Below are 21,585 nucleotides of genomic sequence, written 5' to 3' on the forward strand. Positions count from 1 at the left end.
ATTTCCCCGGTGTACCTGCTTTGGAATACCAAGTCTATGAGATAACACTCTAAATTTTTTTTCAGATCAGATCAGTTGCTCAGTCGTGTCCGACTCTTTGCGACCCCATGAATCACAGTAGATGATGTTATAATGAAAACATTTGAGAAACATTGTATCTTTCATCATCCCTCACGTGTGTGTAAATTTTTTTTTGTGTGTGTGTGTTATCTTTGCCTGGTTTGGGTAGTATTAGGGTAATGGTGGCCTTACAGGATGAGTTCGGAAGTGTTATTTCCTCTGCAATTTTTAAGAATTGTTTCAGAAAGATAGGTGTTATTTGTTCTCTAAATGTTTGGTAGATCTCCCTTGTGAAGCCTTCTGGTCCTGGACTTCTGTCTGTTGGGAGTTTTTTAAGCATGGATTCAATTTCAGTACTTGTAAATGGTCTGTCCGTAGTTTCTATTTCTTGGAAGTTCCAAGGTGTATGAAAGTATTGAAGGCTCTGAGAAGTCCAGCAGCATTTACCATGGTGTTTTCCAAGCTTATTTTTGTAATATCTATTACCGTCTTATCAATAACCTCAGATATGCAGATGACACCACGCTTATGGCAGAAAGTGAAGAGGAACTAAAAAGCCTCTTGATGAAAGTGAAAGTGGACAGTGAAAAAGTTGGCTTAAAGCTCAACATTCAGAAAACGAAGATCATGGCATCCGGTCCCATCAATTCATAGGAAATAGATGGAGAAACAGTGGAAACAGTGTCAGACTTTATTTTTTTGGGCTCCAAAATCACTGCAGATGGTGACTGCAGCCATGAAATTAAAAGATGCTTACTCCTTGGAAAGAAAGTTATGACCAACCTAGACAGCATATTCAAAAGCAGAGACATTACTTTGCCAACAAAGGTCTGTCTAGTCAAGGCTATGGTTTTTCCTGTGGTCATGTATGGATGTGAGAGTTGGACTGTGAAGGCTAAGCGCCAAAGAATTGATGCTTTTGAACTGTGGTGTTGGAGAAGACTCTTGAGAGTCCCTTGGACTTCAAGGAGATCCAACCAGTCCATTTTAAAGGAGATCAGCCCTGGGATTTCTTTGGAAGGAATGATGCTAAAGCTGAAACTCCGGTACTTAGGCCACCTCATGTGAAGAGTTGACTCAATGGAAAAGACTCTGATGCTGGGAGGGATTGGGGGGCAGGAGGAGAAGGGGACGACAGAGGATGAGATGGCTGGATGGCATCACCGACTCAATGGACATGAGTCTGAGTGAACTCCGTGAGTTGGTGATGGACAGGGAGGCCTGGCGTGCTGCGATTCATGGGGTCGCAAAGAGTTGGACACGACTGAGTGACTGAACTGAACTGATTACCATCTTATGGAACTCTTGTTTCATGGAGCATACCTTGATAAGTCCTGGCTCACAAGAGAAAGTCACAATCATGTAGCCCTCCAGCCAATGAAGCTCTTTACAACTCACCTCCAGGCTACCTTTCCAAATTCATCTCTGGCTCATCCCTCCCCATTACAGGCCATTATTCATGCTCAGAATGTACATGATCAACTTTTTTCTTTCCATGGAAATTCGTCCTTACTTCTCCTCCTTCCTTGTCTTGCAAACTCTTATTTAAGCTTTAAAATCCAACTCAAGCATTGCTTACACCGAACCATCAGTTCTATACTCCCTTAACTTCTTCATCATGTTAGCATTTTTATGCACCTCTGCTATTTTTCTTTTAGCTCTTTCTATATGAGACTTGGGCTTCCCAGGTGGCTCAATGATAAAAAAATTCACCTGCCAGTAAAGGAGACGCAGGAGACGTGGGTTCCATCTCTGGATCAGGAAGACCCCCTGGAGAAAGAAATTGCAACCTGCTTCAGTATTCTTGCATGAAGAATTCCATGGACAGAGGAGCCTGGAGGGCTATAGTCCATGAGGTCGGTGTAAAAAGTCGGAGATGACTGAATGGGCACACACATATGAGAGTTACTTTTTTATTTCCCTGTTTCACCAGAAAGAGTGGTGGACAGAAGCTTTATCTTGGGTCTTTCTCTACCTCTGCAGCCTAGACATTTCCTGGCACTTAATTCACATGCAATGAGTAGTTATTTGCTGAAGGGACTTAGAGACCAAATTACCCAAAGTACATTACTCTTCTTTTTACATTTTGAGTTTTTTTTGCATGACCATATGAATTATTTAAGCAACAGAACCTTATAGAAGAGAGGGATGCCTGGTTTGGTCCAGCCTCATCACCACAAAAAGTGCTTCAAAGAAAGATAGAAAACTCAGCCCTCCCTTGCTGCCCACCTCTGCTCCACCATTGACGAATGAGGCGAGTTGATTCATGGCTTGAGAACCATCAATTTGATACACTCGTTTGAAAGAGCCATTGGATATTATTTTAACAGAGATATTAACATTATGCTCCCGTTGTAGTCCTTCTGATTTCTTATGTCTGAGAAAGTGCTTTTAGCTTTGACTCAATGGCAGTGATATTGGAATGAATGCACTTCCAATGGTATTTGGACCCCCATGAATATAAGATGCTTTATCTCTGGAGACCATCCAGGCAAGCCTTGCTTTAAATAAATAAAATGAATGTTCTCATCATCCAGGATGCCTATGAGCCAAGCCTTTTCAGTGTTATAATGTGGATACAAAGCATGATTATGGATATGGGCAAGAGGGAGGGTAATATAATAGAGACAGGAGGCCATCGCTCTGCATCAAAGTAATAGAGCTTCTTAATGGGAGCCTGGACAGGGTGATGACTTAACTCTATAATCCCATCAGTTTTATTGTCCAAATGCCATTTGTACATTTATGGAGGAGCTTCTTTAACGGGAGGGAAATACTAATTGTAACATTTAAAAATATGGACTAGCCAGGCACCAAGTCCAGTTCTCTCTCTCTCTCTTTTTCTCTTTCATTTGAGTGTGTTTGGGTGTGATGTGTGGATCTGTAATGTGTGTAACTGTGTGACTTGTGTCTGGGGGTGCATGATCCCCAACCAATGGCAGCAATGGACTGCGCTGGAGGGAACTGGTGACACAGACCTCTCATCATCCTGAACTAAGAGAAGGGGGCGTATTCATGACACAGACCTCTCATCATCCTGAACTAAGAGAAGGGGGCGTATTCAGGACACAGACCTCTCATCATCCTGAACTAAGAGTAGGCGGCGTATTCATGACACAGACCTCTCATCATCCTGAACTAAGAGAAGGGGGCGTATTCAGGTTGTCCTCTTTGGTTCAAATACTTCCTTTCTCATCAGCTATTTCTATTTCCTGGAAAAGTTCCCAGGAGGCTGAATGGGAGCCCAGATGATTTGCCGGAGATGAGGCAAATTTCCATGGAAAGGGAACCCCCATGTCTGTCCTGGGCCATTTAGGACCCAAAGTGGACAGTCTATTCTTTAGTTTTCTGCCAGTTTCACTTTAGGTCAGGGGTCCTCAAACTAGGGCCTGTGGGCTGTCCATCTTCTTTCGCAATTGATTTTTCACTGGAATGCAACTGTGCCCCTGGGCTTACATCTGGTCACGCGGCTCTCACAGCACAACGGCAGCGCTGAGGAGGTACCACAATGGTGGTGGACCCTGAAAGCACAAGCCATTTACTCCTTGGCCCAGTACAGAGAAAGTCTGTGGATCCCCAGGTAGTGCTGGTGGTAAAGAACCCACCTGCCAATGCAGGAGCCACAGGGGACGGGGGTTCAATCTCTGGGTCGGGAAGATCTCCTGGAGGAGGGTGTGACAACCCACTCGGTATTCTTGCCTGGAGAATCCCATGGACAGAGGAGCCTGGCGGGCTACCGGCCATGGGGCCACACAGTCGGACACGACTGAAGCGACTCAGCATGCAGCATGGTCTAGATCACAAGCCTGAGTTGGACAGGTCCTCCGAGGTGGGCTTGCTGGCTCTTGGCTAATACTGGAGCCCCACCTGGTCCTTCCGCTGCAGCTGTCTGAGCAGCTCCCGTGATGGGTGACAGCACCGGGCTGGGAAGCAGAGTGAGCTTTGAAGTTTCCTTTCAGATCTCTGGCTTCTCACATCTCCCAAGGTCTTGGAGTCCCAGAAGATTCCTTACAGTGGACTTTCACAGCTTCTTCCCATGTAGCTATTTTACCCAATGGGGAGTACTATTTCTTTTTTTTTTAATTCAATTTTTCCATACCCAACTCAACACCAAGAAATGCAAGCTCTCGCTCCTGGAAAGTCTGCTTTCAAATGAACCCAAACACCTCCATGGAGCATCCCTACACAGTCTGAGTGTTGGCTGGTGAGCCTTTGGCTTCTCCTCTACTTGAGCATGCTTTCATATGTTTGTTGGCCATCTGTATGTATTCTGCAGAGAAATGTCTCTTTAGCCCTTCCGCCCATTTTTTGATTGGGTTGTTTGTTATTCTGCTATTGAGCTGCATGAGATGCCCTCTGGTGAGGCGGAAAGAGCGTAGCGGTAGAGCCTGAAGCTGGGCTTGATCGGTCAGCCGGTCACTCAGCTATTATTTACCGAGCCTACTTGACCCCGTGACACCAACAGTTTTACAAGGAGTCTTCACTCTATTTAACATTTTAACACTGCACAAAGAAAACGAAACTTATTTTTGGCGTATTTGGAGCAAAACCCACACGTATTAGTTTCCTGTGTCTGTCCTAACAGCGTACCACAAACTGGCATGGCGGAGAAAAACGGAAATTATTCTTCTGAAGCTCCGGAAGCTTAAAGTCCGAAATCAAGTTGTCAGCGGGGCCGAGCTCCCTCTAAAGGTTCTAGGAGAGAGTCCTCCCTGGCCTCTTCCGGCTTCCTGATGCTCCAGACAGCCTCCCTCAAATCTCTGCCTCCATCTTCAACGGCCATCTTCCCACTGTGTCGTCGCATGACCTTCTCCTCTCCGTGAATGTCTGTCTCCAAATTAGACTGTTTAGAAAGACACCAGTCCCATTGGAGTGGCGTCCACACTAATGACCTCACCCCGTCTTGATTCCACCTGAAAACACTATTTCTAATAAGGCCATATTCACAAGTAGGAGGGGTAAAGACTTCAATACACATTTTTGGAGGACATAATTTGACCCATATCATCACCCGTTACAATTTTCTATTTATTTTCTTTAGAAGAAGTTTTATAATATCTATGTGCCATATTTAAAATAGTCAAAGAACTTCATGCATACCTTTAAATTATTTTTATATACCTTTAAAACATGAATATTTTCCTAGGTATGCTATTTAAAAATTTTGTGGGAAAATATTGCAGGGTTTTTTTTTTTTTTGACACCAAAGCGTAGGTCATATGAAACTCTCCAAATAGTAAAGGCAAAAATCCTTCTTGTATTTTGACATAGATTCATTGATGAGAATATCTTGTTTTTTTCAGCAATCAATAGTAGTATGTCTAAGAATATTGAACATATATTATTATGTATAAGATACGATACATAGAAAATATAGGAAATTGCCCTTTCAAGTGAAACTTACATTTTTGTAAGTCACTAGTTTCTTTTTCCATTCTAAAATTCTGCAGTTATTTTTATCTTACAATTTCCCATTATAATCCTAAAATTCTATAATTATATTCATCTTCCAAGCACAGAAGTAATGTATACTCCTATAATTAAGCTAATATAAATAGTATAAACAGTTCTACTTGGTCCTCATCATGGGGACAATTATATTAGGTTTAAGAAACAAAAATACAGACAGAGATTTCTTGAAGAATGAGTCATTTGTAGAAATATTACATTTCACTCTGATTTTTGCATCATGTTGTTAAAAGAGAAACTAGCTGTAATCATATTGTGAAATGCCAAATGAATGAGTGACATGATCTTTGGAGAAAATGCTTTTAATACAATTTTATTTATTTTTTTTTAAAAAAACGTCTTTTTCGGTCTATGTTTAGGGAGAGCCTAAAACCTAGGTCCAAAATCACCGCAGATGGTGATTGCAGCCATGAAATTAAAAGACGCTTACTCCTTGGAAGGAAAGTTATGACCAACCTAGATAGCATATTCAAAAGCAGAGACATTACTTTGCCAACAAAGGTCCGTCTAGTCAAGGCTATGGTTTTTCCTGTGGTCATGTGTGGATGTGAGAGTTGGACTGTGAAGAAAGCTGAGAGCCGAAGAATTGATGCTTTTGAACTGTGGTGTTGGAGAAGACTCTTGAGAGTCCCTTGGACTGCAAGGAGATCCAACCAGTCCATTCTGAAGGAGATCAGCCCTGGGATTTCTTTGGAAGGAATGATGCTAAAACTGAAACTCCAGTACTTTGGCCACCTCATGCGAAGAGTTGACTCACTGGAAAAGACTCTGATGCTGGGAGGGATTGGGAGCAGGAGGAGAAGGGGACGACAGAGGATGAGATAGCTGGATGGCATCACTGACTCGATGGACATGAGTCTGAGTGAACTCTGGGAGTTGGTGATGGACAGGGAGGCCTGGCGTGCTGCGATTCACGGGGTCGCAAAGAGTCGGACACAACTGAGTGACTGAACTGAACTGAACTGAAAACCTAGGTCAGTGTTTTTCAGAGAATCTACCTATATCTGGATTCCTTGGTCTGTGTGTGTGTGTGTGTGTGTGTGTGTGTATGTTGGGGGGACACTTTTTTAAAATACGGACTATAGGTTCACTGGAGACTACTGGAATCAGAGGATCTGAGGGATGGGGTCCAGGTCTCTGGATTGTTAACCTGTCTCCCTGGAGATGTTTATACACATATAAGTTTGACGATCTCTTACCTGGACCGTTTGCCAGTATTGTTAGTCACCTGATGACTGATACCTAAATGAAGGAGGAATATAGAGGCTCAGCCTCAAAACCCTGGACCTAGCTCACAGCACCCATCTTGTGATTCCAAACAGGGCACCCCAAGGACCCTCTGCTCCTCTTCTGCATCAATACATTGGGAGGCTTCCCGGAGGGCTTGTTTTCGGACTGCGGACTGTGCTCTCGGAAATAGGTCCTGTCCCCGTCTCCTCTGCTCATATTAATACCCCCTCCTCTGTGAGAGCCCGGTCACCCTAAGTCTTCAGTGAATTTTCTGGGGTCCAGCTATGGAGACCTTAGGAACAAATGCAGGGAAGGCAAGGTAAGGGCTGGCATGCAGCTTGCCTCCTGCCTAAGGCAGCCAAGTAAAATACAGGACACCTAGTAAAATTTGCCTTTTGGATAAACAGTACATAATATTTCAGTATAACCATGTCCCAAATATTGCAGGGGACATACTCAGCTGAAAAGAAATTCCAATTTCACCAGGCATCTTGTATTTTTTACTCGCTGAATCTGGCAGCCCTATATCCTGACCGTTCTCTGGGTGAAGTGAGCCCTCCAGATTTAAGTCCATACAGTCACAGCCCTGGAGAGACAAAGTCATGCCAGACTTTTGCTGCAAAAGAATTAGCCAAGGCCAGGTTCACTTGGGGGCTGAGAACAGTTTTCATGTTTTTAAAATATCTGGTTTCAAACAGTGGTAGTAATGGCTCCAAAATCACTGCGGATGGTGATTGAAGCCATGAAATTAAAAGACGCTTACTCCTTGGAAGGAAAGTTATGACCAACCTGGGCAGCATATTAAAAAGCAGAGACATTACTTTGTCAACAAAGGTCTGTCTAGTCAAGGCTATGGTTTTTCCAGTAGTCATGTATGGATTTGAGAGTTGGACTGTGAAGAAAGCTGAGTGCTGAAGAACTGATGCTTTTAAACTGTGGTGTTGGAGAAGACTCTTGAAAGTCCCTTGGACTGCAAGGAGATCCAACCAGTCCATCCTAAAGATCAGTCCTGAGTGTTCATTGGAAGGACTGATGTTGAAGCTGAAACTCTAATGCTTTGGCCACCTGATGCAAAGAGCTGACTCATTTAAAAAAACCCTGATGCTGGGAAGGACTGAAGGCAGGAGAAGGGAGTGACAGCGAATGAGATGGTTGGATGGCATCACCAGCTCAATGGACATGAGTTTGGGTAGACTCTGGGAGTTGGTGATGGACAGGGAGGCCTGGTGTGCTGTGGTTCATGGAGTCGCAAAGAGTCGGACATGACTGAGTGACGTGACTAAACTGAACTGAAATAATGTACAAGTTGATAGTTGCCACTAGATTTCTGTGATCTGAAGGTCTTTGTGTTTGTTCTAAATATCTCTACCTTTATTTCCCAAAAGATGCCTTAAGCGTTTTATTTTTGGCCATGCTGAGAGACATACAGGATCTTCCAGAACCAGGATCGAACCTGCACCCCCTGCAGTGGAAGTGTGGCGTCTTAACCACTGCACCGCCAGGGAAATCCTATCTGTAGGTCTTTGAGTGATTTGGACAGAAACAATTTTTATAGCTTCTACTCCCACCCCCCACCCCGATCCTTTCATGACAGTTTCAAGCTTCACTCATGGAAGGCTAATTCGTGATTGATCATTTCCCCCTCTGGAGGTGACATAGCAGCTAGAGGGCTGAAGTGGGTCAGTACCACGTTTTGAGTCCCAGCCAACTCTTCAATTAGAAGGTGGAGGTAAGTGAGCTGTTACCCAGGCGTGCTCTCTCTTATGCTCTCTCTCTCTTTCGGTCATTTATCTCATCTCTCAAGAATATGCCACTAGGCATTGCTGCAAACCTCCTCCTTGTGTTTCGCCACGGTGTTCCTTTCTCTACATCCATTTCAATCGGCATGATGTCTAAGCCATTCCGAAAAGTTCCCCTAAGTTCACTACCATTCGCAAAACTCAGAGGGGAAGGACTGAATGTCATAAACAAGCAGAACAGTAAGCATCATCATCATCTCAGGAAAAAGAAATAGAGGTAGCAGCTAAAACATTATAATCCAAACAACGCTGTGGGTAATTTTCCCTTCATAACCTAAAGACCAAAAACTTTATGACTCTTTAAACTTCAATATTGCACCAATTAAATTTCAGCTTAGGAATCCGAGCTTCTGGTCTGCATTCCATTAAAAAATGTAGCCTGTTTCTGCTCCCTGAAGAATCATACGACTAACTTTTTATTCTTCCTAATCGCTCTTATTTTTCGCAATTAAGGAGGATGGGAAGAATACTAACTGCGGATGCTAACTCATGTGTTCTCGATCACATCTTAAACAATGCTATTTTCTTACAGAAAGTGGGAACGATGGCAAACTCTGAGGCTTTTTTTTGTCTCGTCGCATTTAACTTTTCTACCTCACAGCCCAGATAGCTTTTTTTAATCAAAGCAGGTAATGGAGGAACAGTCTGTACCCTCAAATGCAATCATATTTAATCATTTTTAATATCCTTATTTCTCAGCTGATCAAACTGTAAAATTTTGAATGCTTTGGTTTGATTTACAACTCTGCAGAACTTTAACTAATAAAGAAGTACATTCCTTTGTTGTCGTGTAGATTGAGGAGTGTGCTCGGGAGAGGCCTGGGCTGTGGGTCTGAATTCCAGGTACTGGGCAGGGTTCTGGTGGTGATTTGACTCCGTGCCTCTGTTTTCCCACCTGTCAAGAGGGTGGGTTAGTGTATGTGTCCACTTATACTTCTCCATCCTCTGAAATGGTTAATGCTGGTATGTGGCTCTCATTGCCAGAGTGCAGGGTGCAAACAGCACTCCTCTGGATTGCTCCTGATTTGCACGGTGCTTGCATACAGCAGACACTTCATAAATGTGTGTGGAGTGGGGACTGGACTGAGTGTTATGGTTGTTATTCAGTTACTGAGTCATGTGCGACTCTGCAGTCCCATGGACTGCAGCGTGCCAGGCTCCTCTGTCCTCCACTGTCTTCAGGAGTTTGCTCAAATTCATGTCCATTGAGTCAGTGATGCTATCTAACCATCTCATCCTCTGCTGCCCCCTTCTCCTTTTGCCTTCAATCTTTCCCAGCATCAGGATCTTTTCCAATGAGTCAGCTCTTCCCATCAGGTGGCCAAAGTATTGGAGCTTCAGCTTTAGCATGAGTCATTCTGGTGAGTACAATCATTGAAAATGTTAAGTAGGATTAGTATATAAATATATAAAATTGAATCACTTTGCTGTATATGTGAAACTAACACAACATTGTCAATCAACTATAATACGATAAAAATTTTAAAAAATGTTAAATAGGATTTGCTTTGTTGAAAAATGGACACTGATGGATGGAATATTGAGGGAAAGTTGACCCCCTAAATATGTTTTGTGCATGATTCCAGGGAGTTTAAATGCTTCTCTTTTTCAGCAACAGAGTGTGCTTGGACCTGGGCTTAGCGGAGGGGCTGCAGTGTGAATGCACAGCAGCTCACGGAAAGAGGGCAGGTATAGCAGCACTGTGTGCCGGGAACCGAGGAGTCCCGGAATGGGCAGGGAGGGCTGGGGAGACGCCCAAAGGGCAGGCTGAAGACAGAGCAGGCTTTCATCAAGTGAAAGGGAAGAAACGGCAATGCCCAGGTGAAGGGACTGGAATGTGGAAAAGCTAAAAGGGAACGGGAGAGCATGAAGATGGCTCTTGTGATGAGTGGTGAAACTGAATTTCTAATTTTTTAATATTGTTTTGAAGAAGAATTTTTAACAGAAAAAGATTACCACTAGAAATGTCAATAGGAAAAAATGATGTTTCCCACGAAAAAGTCGTGGGCTAGAGAGAATCCAGAAAGTCCTGTCTTGACAGTCAGGTTTGATGGGGACCTGAAGATCCTGGGCGTTTTCCTCATCTCCCTTCCCAGGGTGACTCTGCTTTGTGCCAGGCTGAAGTTGCCTGCCTGTCCATCTCTTGCCCCTTCCAGCTATGAGATTCCTGCATCTCTTTCTGCTGGGTTTTCCTCCTTTTTTTCTGCCAGCTAGCCACCCTTCAGGATGCCCCCAGCATCTGTAGCTCAGCCCCAGAAAGGCACGTAAGAGAGACTTTTTTTCTCCTTGCTGTCTTTGGTGACTTTACAGTCCATTCTAATTAATCACCCCTCCCCCCACGCCATCATTGCTTTCTGATATCACAGTGCCTGGATTCCAGTTGTGTTGTTAGGAGGGGAAGTGCGCATTGGCCATACAGTGGGGATTTTTGGTGTGTGGTGACTGGGTGCCTTTTTCTCAAAGCTGATAATAGATGTCACGCCAGAGTAGGGGACATTCAGGGCACTATGGACTCATAAAACTTACACTGTCACCTCAGAGTGTGTGCCATGAGCCTTTAGCCAGGACACAAGATGCTTTCAAGGGACCTGAGTCCTGGCCTTGGTCCAGAACGGAACTGCCAGACCCAAAGGGCAAGTCAGAAACAAAAGAGTTCTAGGTCCTTTGAAACCAATACATTTATTTTTTTTTAATTTTTAATTATACCATTCATACATGTTCATTAGAGAAAACTTTGAGATGATTTATTTTCATATGTGTATATCTGTAATGCACACACACATAAGAAGGTTTGTATAAAGGGTTTTCATCTTGATTTTTTCACTCTGTTTTATGGCATGAACATAAAGCTCTTTTCTGAAGCTCTTAAGGTGTCTTTGAGAGTGATTTCTTTTAAATGGCAGTAGAGGTGTTGGTGATGGTTGGGGTAGGTGGTTCGTTGAACTCCATTTCCCTCGTATTTGGACATTTAGGTGGTTATCTGGATAACCAATGTGGATAACGGTAAACAAAGGTGCCCTGTTCCCGCCACATCCCAGCTCCATCTGTGTTTAATCCTAGAACTGAGCTTCCCTCTTGGCTCCCTTGGCAGAACTTTGCTCCGATCCATCATCACCTTGGAACTGAAATCTGAGCTGGGACCAGGGCTGCCTCTAGCCCAGTCAGCCCCATTGTGTGATGCCCCTTCCCCCAAAGCCCTTGACTTTCATTTTTCAGAAGATTTTTGTAGAGGGTATTGTCATTATCTGGAGTGAGAACAGTGCCCACTCAGCCATGGCTCCCTTGTGCTGTGCACACCCTTGAACAATTCTTAGTGATGACCCGGGAGGGCTGGTCCCTACCCTCCAGGACCGGTCTGCTTCTGCCCTCCCCATCTCTGTGTCTCTTCCCGCCTTGGTCATCTATTCCCTGGCCCTGCCAGTGGTAACCTATCCTCTTCCTGATTAATTGTGACAATTTGTTTTTGTCTCGTGCCTTCGCACTCATCTACTTACTATTATTTGCTTTCTTTTAAAAATCGCTTTAACTCTTCCTCTAGTCAGAATGCCCAGTGAAATGGGTTTTGGAGTCAGATGGTCCTTGATCAAACAGAGCCCCCATCACTTATTAGTCCGTGACCTTGGACAACTGACTGTGCTGGGCTAATCCTTTTTTCTCAATGGCAAAATGGAATGAGATTATCCAACATATGAAACACTTACTTGTGTGGATCAAAGGAAAAAATCCAGGCTCGCCATCCATTAGTTTTTTTCCTTCTCCCTCCTTGAGGGCAGAGACTGTTTGTGTAACTTCCTCTGTCCCTGCAGCCAGTACAGTACTGGGACGTGTCAGGAACCCCTGGGATTTGTTTGAATAAGTAAACGGGGGCTGAGAAGGAGAAAGAGGGGACTCATGCTTTCATTGAGTCATTTTATAAGGGGAGGTTTACTGAGCCCCTGTTATGTGCTAGGGAGCAGAGATGCAAGGAGAGATACACAGTCCCTTGCTGCAGAGGACTTACTACCCTGTGTCCACCCCATACCTCAGAGGAAGGGGTAAGCCAAAGGCTTGAGAGTAAAACCCATGCACATTTGACACCATAATCTACTCCATGTTGGAAGCTGGGAGCCAGAAATTAGTGTCCTTGTCCTTCCTTTCAAGTCTTCCTAAAGTACAGGACTTCTAAGTGTTGAAGGATGCATAGGAGTTCTCCACTCAATCAACAAGTAATTTCAGGTATTCCTGCTATTTGCTGTCCTCAGGGACCTTTCTAAGGGATGACATAAGCCACTGGATAAAGAAGTGCTTGCACCAGATGATGTCACCAAGAGGCACTGAGAAACAGCCTGGGCTGAAAGAGAACTGTGCTGGGCTGGAAGGGACAAGGAGGGCTTCCCAGAGGAGGTGATATATGGGGGGAAGCAAAGGGCCTCAAGCAGGAATGTTGTCTGGTAGCTTGGGTGATGTCACCTCAGGGGATCAGGAGCATTTAGCATCCATATGTCCTTGATTTTTCTCATCTCAGTGGATGCAGAGGGTGATGGCAAAGTCTTGCACCCTCTCCACTTGGGAGGTGTCTCATTTCCTTGTGGCTTGGTGGGCATCCCCATTAACCTCTCACCTTTGATGAATATGCCCAGGTAGAGGTGAAAGTGTTAGTTGCTCAGTTGTGTCTGACCTCTTTGCAACCTCACGGACTGTAGCCGACCAGGCTCCTCTGTCCATGGAATTCTCCAGACAAGAATACTGGAGTGGGTAGCCATTCCCTTCTCCAGGGAAATCTTCCCAACCCAGGGACTGAACCCAGGTCTCCTGCTTTGCAGGCATATTCTTTACCATTTGAGTCACCAGGGAATTTGACTCTAAAACTCCAGGACTTCCCAGGAGAGGGAGACACTGAGCTAGTTGGAGCTATATGAAGGCTTTGCCCATGAAACAATTACATGGAGTCAGGGAAACACCCAGGCCTGGGAACAAATGGCTGTGCATCCAGAGCTAAGACAGGTGGTGACCTGGACCTCATTTCTCTCTCCTGCCTTCCTAAGAAGTTCACTCTCATGAGCTCAGCTAGGAGCCTGCTGTGGGAAAAATTCCAGTTCAGTTCAGTTCAGTTGCTCAGTCATGTTCGACTCTTTGTGACCCCATGAATTGCAAAAAATTTACAGAAATGTAAAAACAGAGGCTGCACTATGAACATTATCCCAGGTAATGTTCAGGGAGTACTTTAGTGATGTTAGGAGTGACTAATGAGTAAATGTCAGCCCAGGACTTGGCTTCAAAGCCCAATAGGGCAGTACTATCTGACCTCAGGCACATTCTTGAATTTTCTGGGCCTCAGTTTTCTCACCTGTAAAATGGGAACAATATAACAGATTTGTAGGTTTGCTGTGATCTATTATTGTTGCATGTGGGTGAATGAGCATGTAAACAGTAATGGTGAAAGCTGAAGCTGATTGGCTGTTTACACTAAGCCAGGAACTGTGAAAATTCCCATTTTTCTCACTTAACTCTCAAAACCTCCCTCAGAGGCTTGGGCTATTGCTCCCTTTGCTCTGTTGCTACCAAACACCAGGAAAGATGGTTGTGGTTATTATTTTCCCTGTTTCCTTGTCTGCTGCTCCTGCCCAGGTGGGAACAGCTCCAGGGTCAACTCTTCTCACTGGTAGCCTTTGGGGCTGATCCATGGCCAGTGCTCTGCGGGGATGGCCCCTGGCTGAATTAGATGCTGAATGTGGGCGCTGGTTCTCAGGGGAGAACCTGAGAGGATAATCTGCTTGGCCAAGGGGAGCAGAGACATGTGGTCTTCCCACAGTGGAGGAGAAGTCACTGGAAGGCACAGACCCTGGAATCTCCCTCATTGGGCAATGCTGGTTTGTCAGGGCGATTGGGTGTATTCCCATAGACCACTCCCCATGCTGAGTTCTGACCATGCCACTTACTAGCCCCTTCTTTTTGTCAAGTCATGCGTCTGGGCTTGGGTTTCCCTAGAGATAGAACCCTGGAAAGTCCAGGAACACATGCAGAGTGGTGAAGAGGGGACACAGGAAAGGGGAGATGTAAGGCATCACAGTTATCCCATGGGTCAGGAGTATGAGATGCTCACATGCATTGATGGATCCCCTGTGGGAGAGGGAGTCAGTGGGGAGGTGCATGCATGTATGTCGCTTCAGTCGTGTCCAACTCTTTTGCGACCCCATGGACTATAGCCCGCCAGGCTTCTCTGTCCATGGGATTTCTCAGGCAAGAATACTGGAATGGTTGCCATTTCCTTTTCCAGGAGATAGTGCCACCCCAGGGGTCAAACCCGAGCCTCTTATATCTCCTGCATTGGCAGGCGGGTTCTCTACCACTAGCGCCACCTGGGAAGCCTAGTGGGGTGGGAGAGAGCGCTAACTCCAGCCAGTAGTTCTTGATGCTCAGCTATCTGGGCTGTGGCGGCAGCACCGTCAGCTGAGAGCCGGGACCCAGGCTGTTGTAAGTCTGCCCGGAGTCTCATCCTGAACTACAAGGGCCAAGGGGTGTGCAGCCACTGACCGATTACATCTGCCAGTCATGTGACCTGCTAAACCTGTTTCTTCTCCTTGCAAATGGGCTGGCATCCTTGTCTTTGCAGTGGGTGCTTGTGGCAGCCATGGAGGGTCAGACAGAAGCAGTGAGGCAGCACCATGTCTGTCCTGCAGGAGACCCGGGAGAAGACGCAGTCACACACCAGATGAAGATGCGCTAAGCGGGCAGTTGAATGCATGTTGGAGAAGGAATCCACACCAGCTCTTTCCCTCGGGCCACAGCTGGGGTGGGTGGGGACTGGTGGAGCCTTGACCAACCTGAGGAACTGAGGAGAGAGGATTCTGATGCCTGATGTCCAGCGGGCATCCTGGGAGGTGGCCCCTGCCCAGCTTTCTGCTCACAGCCCTGTGGTGGAGTTTGGTCCTGTGCCTCTTCAGCTCTGCAGACTTCTTTTCTGGACACTGTTTTGTTTGCCTTTTTGGGCCAGGTGCCTGCAGAGAGCCCATGCTCTGGGTTCTTGCGGACCCATACAGGTGCAAGGGGGAGACTCTCTTACTCAAGGGAGGGAGAAGGACACCTAGATGCCAGAGACTACATTTCCCAGCTTCCCTTGCAGCTAGGTCAGGTCACGTGACTCAGCTTTCTGCTGCTGCTAAACAAACTACTCCAGACTTCGTGGCTTAAAGCAATTACGGTATTCTCTTACAGTTCTGGAGGTCAGAAGTGTGACATGGATTTCACTGGGTTAACTTCAAGGTGTCAGCAGGGTTATGTTCCTTGTGGAGGCTTCAGGGGACAATCCATTTTCTCATCCCTTCCAGTATCCAGAGGGGGCTTGCATTCCCGGGCTCATGGCTTCCCTCTTCCATCTTCAAAGCCATCATCTTTCTCACCCTTTCTCTGTTGTGAGAGTTTTCTGAGTGGCTAAAGACAAGAAGGCTCCTCTGCTCTTAAGAGTTCACACAGTTACTTCCAGCCATCCTGGATAATCCAGGATATTGCTTAACCTGAATCACATCCTAACATTCTTCTTGCCATAGAAGGCAGCATGTTCACAGATTTCAGAGATGAAGACGTGGACATTGATGGGGGCCATTATGCTGCCCTTTGCCTGTGGATAACTGGCTGTAAGGATAAGCATGGGCAACTTCTGTTTCTTGAACTTAAGAAGAAGCTGCATGCTTTTCATCTCTCACCCACCCTCCAAGATCCAAGACTGAAGGCATTTGGGGCACCCAACCCAGACCCAGAGATGGAAGCTGCATGTTGAGGGTGGTGGAGACACCTATGTGCTCTGGCTCCCTGTGGGAAGATCCAGAGCAACCTTTCACTGCTCTGGATGGGCGTGTGAGTTAGATGGAAATTTCTCCCTTATTCAAAGTAATACCTGGGGGACTGTATGTCCTGGTACTGATCTTCCACTTACTTTTACTAACACAGAGAGATGATTAATTTATTTTATGAGAATGTATTCTTTTTAAAAAATTACTTATTTTTGACTGTGCTGGGTCTTCATTGCTCCGAGGACTTTTTCTCTAGTGGCAGTGAGCAGGGGCTACTCTCTGTTGGGGTACTTGGGTTTCTCAATGCAGTGGCTTCTCTTGTTGCAGAGCATGGGCTCTGGGCAGGTGGGGTTCAGCAGTTCCAGCACGTGGGCTCAGGAGCTGTGGCACAGGAGCTTAGTTGCTCCACAACATAGGGAATCTTCCTGGACAAGGGATCAAACCCATGTCTCGTGCATTGGTGGGTGGATTTTTTTTTTTTTTTTAACCACTGAGCCACCAAAGAAGCCCCAGAGAGATGATTATATTAGAGATGCAGCTGAGTTACAGAGAGCCAGCCTGGCTTGCCTGGGACTTGGAGAAGTGCTTCCCAGGGGTGGATATTTCATCAAAGCATTAGCCAGCCAGACAGGGATGGAAGGGGCAGGGGTGCTGACTCTCCACTAAGCTGTTCTGCCTGGGAAGTTGCTCTCTCTTTCTTGTACCTTTTGCTTTGCCTTCAGGCCCGTTTTCCTTAGGCCTACAGACAGGAGTGACTTGGCACTGAAATTGGACTTGCCTCGGGCTGGCAGGCACAGGTTAATTTCCAGGACTACAGTACACTGTACATCCAGGGGATAGAGTTGGAAGGGGTCCAAAGTCGGGGCCCAGCTTCTGGCTCCAGCGTGGGCTAAACTCTCTAACTCATGGATCTGCAGGGCCCCCTTCCTGGGGGTCCCTTATATGACATACCTGGTGACTGATGATCTGGCATTGGCTTGCACACCACCAGTGGCAGGGAACTCGATTTCCACTCCCAGATCTGTTTCTGCCATCTCTAAGGTTTCAACAAAGGGGAGCAAGTCGGTGCTGGGAGACCTCAGAGGCTAAGAACCAAGATCAAGATGAGCTCAGGGCAGGATAAGAGACAGTATCTTGGATCAGTGAGCCTGGGATCAGACAGACCCAAGTGACCCTGGGTATCTCAGGGAGATATAGAATACCCTGGGTATTCTAATGTCTGGGTACCACAAGGCATTAGAAGTTTTGGGATGTTTGCAAGAGCTGGCCTTGCAAAGATCAGGGAAGCTGCTGCTGGAGCTTAAGAGCTCAGAGCCGCAAAGAGGACAGACGTGGCTGACTGGAGGCTGAGCTGAAATTAGGGGCTGCCCAGAGGCTGGGCAGTGGTGAGACCTCGTGCCAACTGCCTACAGAAGCTGGGGCGCCTGATGTTCCTGCAGGGGCAATGGAGATGCCTGCTGATCTCCCACTTTCCAGGTCTCCACCCCCAAGTGCCTCTCATCTCAGGAAACCACCAGGCATCCTGTGGCTGAGAAAGGCAGTTTCTGGGCTTCTAGCCCCTGTCTTGGGGGAAGGGGCAGAGAAGGGGGCAGGGCAGAGGAGTGGGCTGGGTGAGAGGAAGGGACGTCAAGAGACTGTCCAGCACATGTGGTCTGGTTCAGACACCTGCCCATCTTTCCTAGCATTTTCACGTGAAGAGTAGTCGACCAAGCACATGCTGGCTTAGAAACGACCCCATGGATGAGCTTTTTGGAAGCTGCACAAGCTAAAGAGGAGATGACCCCAGTATAGGGTCATTCCTTATTTTCTCCATGGAAAGATTCCCCCCGAAGTGTTTGGACTTCTTGGAAAATCAACTTGGGATAAGCAATTTATTCATCTACTAGCCTTTTGGGGCTTCCCTGGTGACTCAGTGGTAAGGAATCTGCCTTCCAATGCCGTAGATGCAGGTTAGATTCTTGGGTTGGGAAGATCCCCTGGAGAAGGAAATGGCAACCCACTCCAGTACTCTTGCCTGGAGAATCCTATGGACAGAGGAGCCTAGCGGGCTACAGTCCATGAGGTCACAAAAAAGTAAAATACGACTTAGCATCTAAACAAAAACAAACCTATGCTTAAGATCACACGCAGTATAAAATGACGATTTAAAAAAATGTCCTTTTGCTGTTTTGCATTTCATGGAAGTTTGTGTACTATTGGCATGTGATAATTGCTTGTTACGTATGTTCCGTTGACATCAGCAGGCATGATCATCTCAGTTGTTTGAGATACAGCACCCTTGAGACCCGTGTTTCTCTGAAAGTTGTATTCCAAGCCACAGGGTTCATTCATGTAACATTATGACAGTTTACACAAAAGATCCTGGAAGGATACATCTGTCATCTGGGTGGCTCTTGATGTGGTCTTAAACGGGCTTCTTTAGAATGACATGCAGCACTCAGGGCTGTGAGCACCTCTGACCCATACAAGGATGACTAACTCCCTGGGCATTTCTTTGTCTCCTTCATAGGCGGCCTCTCTCAACATCCCCAGCTAGCCTTGATCGAGGTCATTTCAGTCTCTGCCTCTGCTTCAGACATAACCTTACCTTGTGTTCGGGCTTGCAAAGGAAGCAAGGGAGTGAACACACACTCCTCTGTGTGTGTGTTTATATTTGTATAGTGCTTATAGAAAGTTCTTTCATGGGCTTCATTCATTCATTCATATTCATTCATTGACTCATTCACATTGTCTCCATCCTGCAACCCTTGAGTGGATTCCCACTGCCCTTAGGATAAAAGCCAAGCTTATCTCCCAGGCCTGAGGATCTCAGCATTCCCTGAAGCCTGTCTGGACTCCTCCTCTCCCTCCTCACTCTGTCCCCAGGGGTCCCCCCTGCGCTGGTCCTCAGCCCGCCCTGCCTGCTGGGGCCCCATCACCTGCTGTCACTCTGCCAGGCATGCTGGTCTCTCACTTCTGTGCCTGGAGAGTCCCCCCCTCTTCCTCCAGGTCTGTGTTCAGTGAGGTCTGTGTTCAGCAAGGCTGATTGTCCTCTTTCCTACAGAAGCTCCCCATTGCCATCACTCTTGGGACGTGGTCTTCCCATTTGACCCTCTTCCTCTGGCCCTTAACACTATCTGGCAGATCTGGCTCGGCTCTGCTTGCTCGCCTGTGGTCTGGGTCCTCCCCTTGGCATCCTCTCTGGGGGTTGAGGGCAAGAACTCAGAGGGAGGAAGAGCCCACCCCCCCCACCCCCCACCCCTGGAGCTTTTGGATGGCCAGAGTTGGCTGGCTTTGTGACACCAGCTCCAGCAGAGCCTGGGGCTCACCGCTGGGTGTACGGAGTCACCGTGGCCTGAGATCACATCAGAGGGAATGGAGCTCAGAGTGGTCAAGGGACATTTCCAAGACCAGACAGTGGATAAGCCAGGGGACTGGGAGTGAGCCTGTACGCATTCACAGCTTGCACTTGAGCATGGGCGAAACCACCCTCTCTATGCCCTCCCCACTGACCTGCATGCATTGACATGCTTCACATCTGAAAAACTGACTTACATTAGGAAAATTAGAGCATCAAGAGTCTAATCTTATCCCACCCCCCACAAGACATCAGCCTGGGAAAAATCTCACCCAGGCCTCGTGTAACTTGATGGAAATAGGTAATGTGACAGCACCGGTTCCCTTGTTGAAAGAAGTGACGTCCTTTGCTTGGAGTCACGGGTGGAATGATTGGACTAGAGAATCCATTTCAGCCGGAGAACAGTGGGTGCAGATGAAGTGATGGGCCTGCTGCAGCTTTTAACAAGCGGAACCTCATGCGGGTAATGTATGAAATTCTCCTGAGATGTAGATTGCACGATTTGTAAGCACCCTTTAACAAAGTCAATTACGTTACCTGAGCTTATTAGAGACGAGGGTCCCTTATCCTCACACTCTCCCATTTCTCCCTGGTACTTTTGCCAAGCCAAAGACCTCTCTCCAGAAACAGGATATTATTTAAAATCCTTCAATATGGTTCTATAAATTGGAGGGAATCTTTTAAAAATCTGAAGAAGAACGCATGCCTTATTGACAATATTGGTGAGGAACAGCACTTTGGCAGATGCGTAGCAGGAAACATCTTCTGTATTCCTGAAATCACCTCTATTAGATTATGTAGATATGATCTATGAAAATACTCCCAAACTTAATCTGTTGAGACTTGGGAGAGTGTATAAGCAAATGCTTAGATTTGCATTAGAGTCTTGACTTTGAAATCCATTACTGTAAGTTCCTTGCTGACTTTGAGGGGCAATCTTTAGCGCAGGAGGGGGCAGGAGGGGCCACGTTTGTATTTAGAGGCTGGCTGGCCCCCTGGATGGTTTTTTAAGGCCCTTTAAATCTCTTCTGAAGGTCAATTCCATCTTTTTCATTAGGGAATTAGTACCAGTCAAGCAAAGCAAGCCTGTGTCAAAACTGACTTCAGCTTGATGACTTTCTGAGATCATTTTTAGAATATTTGTTTTATTATGTTTTTGTTCCATTTTAACTTATTTTAAAAAGTTGAAATTTCTTGCATTTGACTTTTTTTTTTTTAAAACCACTTCCTCTTTCTGAACCAGTTTTATATTCTCTGGCAGAAGTACGTTTTTTAAAAAAAATGTAGAGTAAAAAATAATGATAGATATAATATTATTTAAACAAATTGATATTTTAAATAAATAATAATTTTAAAAATAATAAAAGAATGTCTGATAGCTTCTTAATGATACAAGGCTTTCTCGCTCCCTTTTTGTTAGGGGGCAGTGCACAAATTCTTTCTGTTCACAATTTACTTTGTGTTATTCAATTATTGGGCTTTCCAGGTGGCACGGGGTAAAGAACCTGCCTGCCAATGCAGGAGACGCAAGAGATTCAGGTTCCATCCCTGATCCCCTGGAGAAGGAAATGGCAACCCCCTTCAGTATTTTTGCCTCAAAAATTCCATGGACAGAGGAGCCTGGCAGGCTACAGTCCATGGGGTCACAAAGAGTCGGAGACGACTGTGTGACTGAGCGTGCACACATGCATTCAGCTATTAGATAAGTTAAATAAGTTGACTTTTCTATATTAGAAGTCAGCAAACTCTGTGTAAAAGGCCAAAAAGTAAATATTTTAGGTTTTATGGGGCTGTTTGTTCTCTGTCAAAGCCACTCAACTCTGCCTTCTAGGCGTGGACGCAGCTGTAGACAAAATGTCGATGAATAGGTTTATCTCGTCAAACTTTATGGACACTGAAATGAAATGTGAAATGTGAATTT

Source organism: Bos mutus, chromosome 21 (assembly GCF_027580195.1).
Source record: "Bos mutus isolate GX-2022 chromosome 21, NWIPB_WYAK_1.1, whole genome shotgun sequence".
Classification (NCBI taxonomy): domain Eukaryota; kingdom Metazoa; phylum Chordata; class Mammalia; order Artiodactyla; family Bovidae; genus Bos; species Bos mutus.